Below are 10,000 nucleotides of genomic sequence, written 5' to 3'. Positions count from 1 at the left end.
CTGATCAGCAGGCCACCTAATGGTCAGCAGGCCATCAATCTCCCTGATCGAAAGGGAGACTGCAGCAACGTGAAATGAAGTGTTTTGCTCAAAGAACACAACGTGCTGCCCAGTCAGGGAATCGAACCCACGATCTAGCGCCCGTGAGAGCAACAGCTTAACCACTAGTCCACGCGCCATATTGAGGCTTAAAAAGTCCTCAATATACCTGGCGTTCTCGTTGGCTGCTACTAGGACGAATTTTCGTCTACCTCTAATATTTATTGTGTATTTAACATTGTACACCCATGAGAAATACCGTCTCAGGAGATATATCGTAGTAACTGGCCTATCGACATTGTGTATACATTAAGTGTTATATATACAAGATGACCCATGACCCGTTGTATCACAGGGAAACTGAATTTCCCAGCAACGGAACTTTGTTTCGTGGGGTTTTTTTTCTGTTCCAGGTTATTTCGCATGCTTTCGACGAATGTGACATCGAAATCACGTGTAAACGGTTCCTTTCCTCAGAAAAGGAAAGATTTGGCTGCTATTTGTTGCACGACCTGCTACAACGTAACAAGTATTTCGGGTCCTTTATCGCAAATAGCTGTTACATGGTAGCAGGGTGTGCTAGAAATAGCAGCCACATACGTTGAATGCACTCGGAAAAACCTATGGAAAAAGCTATTTGACACTGAGTTTACAAACCGGTCTTTTCACGAAATATTTACCGCATTATTAAAGTCATTTTCAATTTAATTTTTTAAATATACCAAAAAAGTTTTGTAATGGTATTCACTCGAAAATAATAATAAAAGAAAACATTGAAATATAAATACTTACTGTACAAATAACTTATATGAGCTGGGCGGTGTCGGTAGTAGTAGTAGTAGTAGTAGTAGTAGTAGTAGTAGTAGAGAGGGTGGTAGTAGTAGTAGTAGTAGTAGTAGTAGTAGTAGTAGTAGTAGTAGTAGTAGTGGTAGTAGTAGTAGTAGTGGTAGTGGTAGTAGTAGTGGTAGTAGTAGTAGTAGTGGTAGTAGTAGTAGTAGTGGTAGTGGTAGTAGTAGTGGTAGTAGTAGTAGTAGTAGTAGAGAGGGTGGTAGTAGTAGTAGTAGTAGTAGTAGTAGAGAGGGTGGTAGTAGTAGTAGTAGTGGTAGTAGTAGTAGTAGTAGTAGTAGTGGTAGTAGTAGTAGTAGTGGTAGTGGTAGTAGTAGTGGTAGTAGTAGTAGTAGTAGTAGTAGTAGTAGTAGTAGTAGTAGTAATGGTTGTGCCTGTGGTAATTATGGTCGTTATCTGACATTTCAGCCCATATAGTGTGATATACGTACGTCTTTGTTGCATTGCGCTGTTCGTATGTGCTAAACAGTTAAGTTGTCACTTTTATGTCTTTCTTCACAGCTTGAAGTGAAAATAAAATAAAAACATACCCCCCCCCCCCCCCACACACACATACCACTTTTCATACCCAACCCATTTCCTTCAGCCGACGAGACAAACCTGACAGCTCCTTTGCAGTCGCTCGACATGCTAGACACAGCAGCAAAATCTTCAAATCATACCTGACCGTCTTAAGTAAAGGACACATAATATCATAATATAGTCCTAGATATATCGCTCAACCGACGGCGTGGTCATGGCTGGAATGTCTTTGATCATAGCCCTGCTTCATCTAGTTTGACTAAATGACTAAACGACAATAGCAACAACAATAAACATTCTTTCTACTAAAGAAAACCTGAAAGTTTGGGGAAGAGGGCAAAGCGATTACATCGACCCCAGTACTTCACTGGTTCTTTATTTTATCAACCCCAAAAAGATGAAAGGCAAAAGTCGACCTCGGCGGAATTTGAACTGGGAACACGAAGACGGACGAAATGCCGCTAAGCATTGTGTCCGGCGTGCTAATGATTCTGCTAGCTCGTCAACAACAACAACAATAATAATAATAATAATAATATTGGTTTCAAATTTTGCCACAATGGCAGTAATTTTGGGAGAGGGGATAAAATGATTGAAGAACTTATCTTCAAAAAACAACAACAGTAATCCATGCTTTCGAATTAGCCATCTATATAACGGAAAGATGCTTGGGTATGTCCTTCAGGGCACGTGGGGTTGTGTGCATGATACACAAGTAATGGCTTTAACTTTAAATCTCCTGCACAATTACCTCCCAATAGAATGGTCGCATTTTCTTTTGAGATCTTGTAGCCAGGAATAGCTTTGTCCTCCTTGGAAATGAATGAACGATCTGGCAATTTTTTCCAATACAATCCAGTTTCGTCTACGTTAAAAATCTGTTCGGGAAGAAACCCATTTCCTTCGACGATTTTCTTTAATGCATTAAGAAATTCCGATGCAGTTTGTTCGTCAGCTGATGCACTTTCACCTTGCTTCTTAATGGAGTGATAACTTCTTCGCTCTTTAAATCTCATGAACCATCCTTAACTTGCCTTGAACTCTACATCTTTCTCATCTAGATATATTTTCTTCAGGTCCTCAAACAAGGACAACGCTTTCTCTTGAATGATTTCTTGACTAATAGTAGCACGCTGACGATTCAACCTAACAATCTAAAGAGAAAAGAAACTTTCTATTTCTTCCAAGGTTTTGTCTCTTTTCTTATTGATGACGGTGTTCTTCATCCCTGGAGCTTCAGATTTGATATGTGCTATAATCTTGTTATTATAATGTACAATTGTCGATATAGCTGTCCGACTTATCCCAAAAGACTGTGCAAATTACTAACACCTTTTCACCTTTTTCATGGCTTTTTATCATAGCCAGTTAATCTTCCAGCGTTACAGCATGATGCTTAACACTTTCACTATGAATTTTCTTAGTTGTGGTCGTAGCAGTAAAGGTTGGAATTGTTCTAAATTGTTGTAGTAGTTTCATCTGTGGTTGTGGCGGCATTCAAAATAGGTTTATATTTTGCGATAAAATATGCTTCTTTGCTAATGCGCTGATTACAGATTGGATTTTTCCGTGAATTTATAGAGGGGAAAAAGTTGGATTGTTCATCAGTGACGCAAATATCGATGTGTTCGCTTAATCTTATTTTTCTGTATTCTCGTATTTGAATCTGGGATCTATGTACTGTCATCCTCTGGCCGAGACAGTTTTTAGTTTGACCGAGATATTGTTCTCGACATCGTCAGTAAGTTAATATATATATATATATATATATATATATATATATATATATATATATATATATATATATATATATATATATATATATATATATATATATATATATATATTAGGTTTTCTGAAGCACATGTAAAGTTGTTTTTCACTGTAAAACGTTGACCCTGTTTGAGGGAGAATTCAGATCTTTCAATTAGCTTGACACATATACCACAGTTACGTCTTTATTTACTATCGGTTTCGATGTTGTTGGCGAGTGTACTTGGGTCAGTTTTAGAAGACTTTTCCTTGACTTGGGTTGTCTTTTGCTCTTTATGATGCTGTGCGTTTGGAGGATTTGATCCATTCTGTGGTCCCTTTTTAGTAAAGGGATATTTTGGAGGATGGTGTCGAAGGCCTTATTGTTTAGAGGATTGTGCGTGGATATGTATGGTAGAGCTTTTGGTTGTAAATCCTTCTTTAGTCTTGAGTGTTTGAGTTCGTGGATGTTAAATGTAGGACACGTTGTAAGACTATATTAATTAGTGATGGTGGGTAGTTCCTGCTGATGAGTGTATCCTTTAGCTCATGTAGTCGTGTGTCCCTGGTGCTTGTATCAGATGCTATAGTACAAGTCCTTTTTGCCAAGTTGTAAGGAATATTCATTCTGATGTGTCTGGGTGTGGCAAGAGTTGAATGGCAGATATTGCTTGGAGTCCGTGGGCTTATAGTATATATCTGTTTCTATTTTGCTGTTGGACTTCTTAATGAGAATGTCGAAGAATGAAATTTGTTGATGGTTCTATTCCATCGTAAATTGAATGTTTATGTCAAGTCCATTCAGAAGTGCTTGAAATTCTTTAAGTCTCTCTAAACTTTCGTGCTAAAGAATGAAACAGTCGTCTAGATATCTTTTCCAGTTATTTTCTATGTACAAGGAGAATGGGTTTCCTTATTTTTTTTAGTACCTTACGATAAAGATTGATTTCTAGGTACCCCATGATTAGGTGCCTATCGCAGTCCCCAATATCCGTCGATAGAAGTTGTCATTAAATACGAAGAAGTTATTCTCCAAGATGATTTTTAGTCCATCTATTACGAATTCTTTGTTGATGCAGTGTAGGAGTTCATTGGAGTAATTTTCTAGCCAGAATTGAATTGCCTCTATTCCTAGGCTGTGGGGGATATTAGAATATAGGTTGACTACATCGAAGGATACTAGCAGGGTGTTCTTTATTTATTGTTTCAGGGAGGTGATTCAGCATATTTAGGTAATCTTTTATGGAGCTTGTGATATGCTTGAGGAATGGTTTTAAGAATGTGTCTAAAGAGTTACAGAGGCGGAGAGTTTCACATACGTGGGCCTGCTATTATGGACCTTAATTTGAGATCATTAGGAGTAGATATCTTGACTATTGTGTCTGTGGCTCCCCTGCATGCGTTACTTATTTTTTCACTTTTGTGTATCTTAGGAATACTGTTGAATTGACTCGATTTACTTTTGAAGTTAGTCATATAGTCGTATTACTTGTCGTATTCCTTATCGGATTCCTTGTCGTATTCCTACTCTGTATAGGTTTAACATTGTTTTTAGGTTTCTCATTATTTTCTGCTGACTGTAGTGTTGTACCTTTTTAATAATATGTCGTGTCTTCTAATACGTATATAATATAATCCTAGTACTATCCATATTAGAACCATGTGGTTAGGAAGCAAGCTTCTTACCACACAGCCAAGCCTGCGCCTATACACACGCACACACAAATGCACATGTATATATATTTATGTGTGTGTCTTATGTCTTTGTTCCCCACCACCGCTTGATAACAAGTGTTGGTGTATTTACATCCACGTTACCTAGTCGTTCGGCAAAAGAGATCGATAGAATAAGTATCAGACTTCTAAGAAAAGATAAGTACTAGTGTCGATTCATTCAACGAAAACTTTTGCCGCAGTCTATTGGCTGAAGCATGTAAAAGAATATATATATATATATATATATATATATATATATATATATATATATTCTCTTGTATTTCTCTCACCACATTCGTGCCCAGGGGGCAGCTAATTTCTACAGCAGAACATATCTCTTCTTTCTGGGTCCACACAAAGATATTTGACCGGTTGGGTTTTAAATTGGTGGCTGTTTAAGTTCCACCAATATTCTTTTGGCCCGTCAGTCCTAGTTTTATTCAAGCTAACAAAACGACAAAGATTAAGAGAGTACACAAATACATGTATGTATGTATGTATGCGTGGGCTTATGTTTGTGGGTGTACTTATGTATGTATATTTGTGTGAAGTCATGCATATATATCCGTGTATGTGTTATGTGTATGCATTTATATATGTATGTTTCTATATATATATATATGTATGTAGCTGTGCGTATGCGTGTATGTGACTGTGTGTATGTATACATTCACATGTTTGCACGCGCGCGTATATGTATATTTAGGAGCACTCCGTCAGTTACAACGACGTGGGTCCCAGTTGATACGATCAACAGATCAGCTTGCTCGTGAAATTAACATGCAAGTGACTGAGCACTCCCCAGATACGTGCATCCCTATATATATATATATATATATATATATATATATATATATATATATGTATATATATATATGCATATATATATATGCATATATATATATACATATATATATATATATATATATATATATATATATATATATATATATATATGTATATATATATATATATATATATATATATATATATATGTATATATATATATATATATATATATATATATATATATATACATACATACATACATATATATATATAAATATACGTACATATACATATATATATACATATCATTTACGAACGTAATTGGTGTCTATCCTTGTACAATGTTCTCTATTTAACCAAGTAATTCACAACATTTCATTCGGTCCAAGAATTAGCGATGCCAAATTCATTTTGTTGAACTCACGGTTCTACATACATACATACATACATACATACAAGCATACATATATGCATACATACACACACATAGATTAACTACATGGGTATGGGTTTAATGTTCTTTTCGAGTGATGCCAATATTTTGCTTTTTTATTTTCTATTTATTCTATATCCAACCGCTCAAGGAGAAAACACCTACAGCCACTTTTGATACGCTTTCTCAACGCCACACTTCTCAGTTGTAGTTGAAGCTGGAGTTTTAGTGGTAAACCAAATGGAGTAGTCATAGTACATACCTCATAGTATATATATTACGTCACCGGACGAAAACTCCTTATCTATCTATCTATCTATCTATCTATCTAATGGACGTCTATCAGGACCCTTCGACATTGCACGTTCGGTTCGTCAGGGATGCCCCCTGTCGCCGCTTCTGTACGTATTGACTCTCGAGCCACTACTGCGGAAGCTGGCGACGCTGAGGGGCATCCCGCGAGAACTGGGGTGCGGGACGAGCGTGTCGGCATACGCGGACGACGTCACCGTCATAGCGTCTAGCCACGAGCACATCGAGCTTGTCGGCGAGACGCTGAAAGACTACGAAGCGGTGACGGGAGCGAAAATCAACCGGGATAAGTCGGTGGGTTTGCTGCTCGGCACCTGGAGAAGCAAGCCCATACCGTCCGGCAGCGCCTCAGTAGTGGGACGCTGGACGGACGGTCCGGTCAAGTTGCTCGGAGTCTGGTTCGGTCCAGACCTGCAAACGGAGAAGAACTGGGACGAGATAATGAGTAGGGTGGCCACTCTCTGCCGGCAATGGTCCGAGACGAAGCTGTCCCTAAAAGGTCGGGCGGAGGTGGCGAACGCGTACATCGCGTCCGTCATCGAATACCGCCTGACCGTCGTGCCTTGTCCCGATCGCGCCATCACCGAAATGGAGCGCATCCTCTTCCGCTTTTTGTGGAAAGGAAGCGTTCCGATGGTGAGGCGATCCGTTTGTTGCCAACAGCCGCTGAAAGGAGGGCTGGGCATGCAGTGGTTGATGATGTGCAGACATGCGCTGAGACTGCGACATCTCCGGCTCTACGTAGACGACGGTGAGCAGGTGTGGTTGCCGTTTGTACGACGCGCTTTCCCGCAGCTCGTCTCCATGACCGAGCTGCAGTCGTGGATCAAAAAGAGGCCGAGGAATGGCGAATGGCACCGTGAGTGTCGCGTTGCTCTGCAACAACTTTGCCGTCCCGGGTCGACCTTGAGCGGCTGCATCACAACGTAGTCATTCTATAGGGGATTAGTGGAGGGCAGGTACGACGACGATCTCGGGGCGAACCTGGGCGTCGACGAGGAATACCTGACCCGCCTGTTCAGGACGACTTTCGGGCCGGGACCTATGGACAACTTCCAGAGATCCCTGGCCTGGCAGTGTTACCGAGAGGCGCTACCCGTTCGGGATAAGCTCTATAGACACGGCTCGCGAAATGTGGGGCCGACCTGCCCGAGATGCGGTCAGAGCGATGAAACCGTTCTGCACGCACTCGTGCAGTGTCCAACCATTTCGGAGCTGTGGGCTTATGTCGAACGACTGCTGTCGCGTGTGGGACGAGTCGGTTTATCAACCGAGTCTATCGTCAATATCGTCACGCCTCCTTCCTTTAAACGGGAAGGAAGAGCTGTATTTATCGTACTTGTGGCTATGGCCAAAGAATGCATCTGGTGGACGCGTCTGAAAGGATTAGAGACAAATACTTTCCTCTCTGGTCAATCTCTCATCAACTTTTTCAAGTATCACTTGAAAAGGAAGGTGAGAGTAGAGAGGCAAGTGTTGTCTAGCAAATGTTTCGAAAAAAGATGGATACATGTAGCAATAATGGCACGTATAAATGACGAAGCCACCTTGACCATGATTCTATAAAACGTTTTAAAATTTTGTAAACAGAGACTTACTTACGTTTCTTGCTTAAATAAAAGAAATTTTATTTAACAAACTGTGACGCTAAAGACCGAGGTTACCGTGGTCTTTTCGTAGGTTTTTTCTTTCCACGGAAAACCTCCCCATTTATTGGGAATTTTTTGTATTATTTCGTATTTTTTGTAAATACCCCAAACGTTTTGCGATGTTTTTTTTTCATCGTTGTCCCCACTTTTGTTTTTTTTTCTGCTTTGTTTTCGACCCCCTCGAAAAGAAAAACTCTACATTTGTATTTTGTCCCCTCTGTGTTGAGCCCTGTGTGGCTAATAAAGAAACCTATCTATCTATCTATTTGTCTACCTATCTACGTACCTACCTACCTTCCTACCTACCTACCTACCTGTCTGTCTGTCTGTCTGTCTATCTATCTATCTATCTATCTATCTATCTATCTATCTATCTATCTATCTATCTATCTATCTATCTACGTATGTTTGTACGTGCGTATGTGTCAGTGTGTGTGTGTTTATGTGCGTTCGCTTATTTAATTGAATTATTTCTCCTCAAAAGTACCTGCTTTCTAACCAAAAGCACAAAGCTCTATGGCTGGAATTTAAACAACAGCAATGGTAAAGATTTGCTAATACATTGGAAATGCTTTGCATAGCATTACTCTTCTACTCTCAAACAAAATCGTCAACGTTTGACATAGCTAGTCACTCCCTGCTGCTACCATCAAATTGTCAAGATTATTACCACCCAAGTGGTTCTTAACGTGGGCGATACCACGCGTTCGGATATGTTGTGAGCAATGTTAAGAAGGTGACAATGTCTAGGAGTGGCTAGAGATGGTGTGCTGAGCGTTTAGAGCACAAATCTCCTCATGGCTTACATGAGTTGGAAACTTGACTCATCCAGTTTAACACCATGACCTAGCTCTTTGGTTTACTACCACCGCCTGCCTTATATGTATATGTTGAGGAGGCACGTTTCACTTAGACACGTACCTATATGTATGTTTCTATATATATATGTATGTAGTTGTGCGTATGCATGTATGTAAATGAAAGAAGATCGTCGTCGTATATATATCTATATCGTCAATTGTCTGTTACCACAGGATTGACAATATGTTAAGAAATTGATGTTTGCCTGTTAAATCTCTCCATTTTCTTCTTATTATATACTATATTGAAAAATACCAATATGTATTCACGTGAAAAAAATCATTGAACTCTGCAATATACTTGATGGGTGCTTATTATTAAACAATAAACACCAAAATTAGAGTAATACTGGAGTCCTGAATATTTTCATCGCATGCTATTTTCTATAAGTGGGAAAGGGTATTTTTCCTTGATCAGAATTCCTGGTGTTTGGATCATCTGCGAAAGTACAAATTTTCCTGGCTAGACACGGGATGTTGCGATTTGTGCGTGTTGGGTGGCATATATATATTATATATAGGGAGAATTCACAAAGCTAAAAAACAAAAGACGAAGACAGGTGCTGTAGACAACAAACAGATGTATTAGTTTAACGCTCGGGAAGTGAAAAAATCTTTAACGTTTCGATCCTACGCTCTTCCACAGAAAGGAACACAGAAAGAGACAAGGAGAGAAAATAAAGAATGTGTAGTGGCTAGCGATCTATCATACATACATACATACATACATACATACATACATACATACATACATACATTATAGGTGAGAGCTAGATATACTCAGAATAGAAAATACGCAGTAGTGCCCAAATGAATTGAACTTAAACGCTGAATTCTTCATCCAGGACAAGGTCTACGGCATCAAGAGTGGGTGTAAGAGAAATTCAAGGCGAGCTGATATCTGTGGCTATCCCACTTTCTCTCTGTATATATGTGTGTGTGTGTGTACGTGTATATATATATATATATATATATATATATATATATATACACTCTTTTACTCTTTTACACGTTTCCGACATTTGACTGAAGCCATGCTGGAGCACCGACTATAGTCGAAGAAACCGACCCCAGGACTTATT

General features: G+C 39.3%; 1 protein-coding gene across 41 annotated transcripts in view; it reads left to right on the top strand.

Moving 5' to 3' along the window:
* The window catches only part of LOC106871506 (uncharacterized), a 213,019-nt gene that overhangs the window by 54,688 nt on the left and 148,331 nt on the right, over positions 1-10,000 (top strand). The gene's annotated exons all lie outside the window — the stretch shown is intronic.

The sequence above is a fragment of the Octopus bimaculoides genome, chromosome 25 (genome assembly GCF_046866305.1).
Source record: "Octopus bimaculoides isolate indiv1 chromosome 25, ASM4686630v1, whole genome shotgun sequence".
Taxonomy (NCBI): domain Eukaryota; kingdom Metazoa; phylum Mollusca; class Cephalopoda; order Octopoda; family Octopodidae; genus Octopus; species Octopus bimaculoides.
The sequence above is the reverse complement of the archived record's forward strand: the minus strand, read 5'-3'. Positions and strand labels throughout refer to the sequence as shown.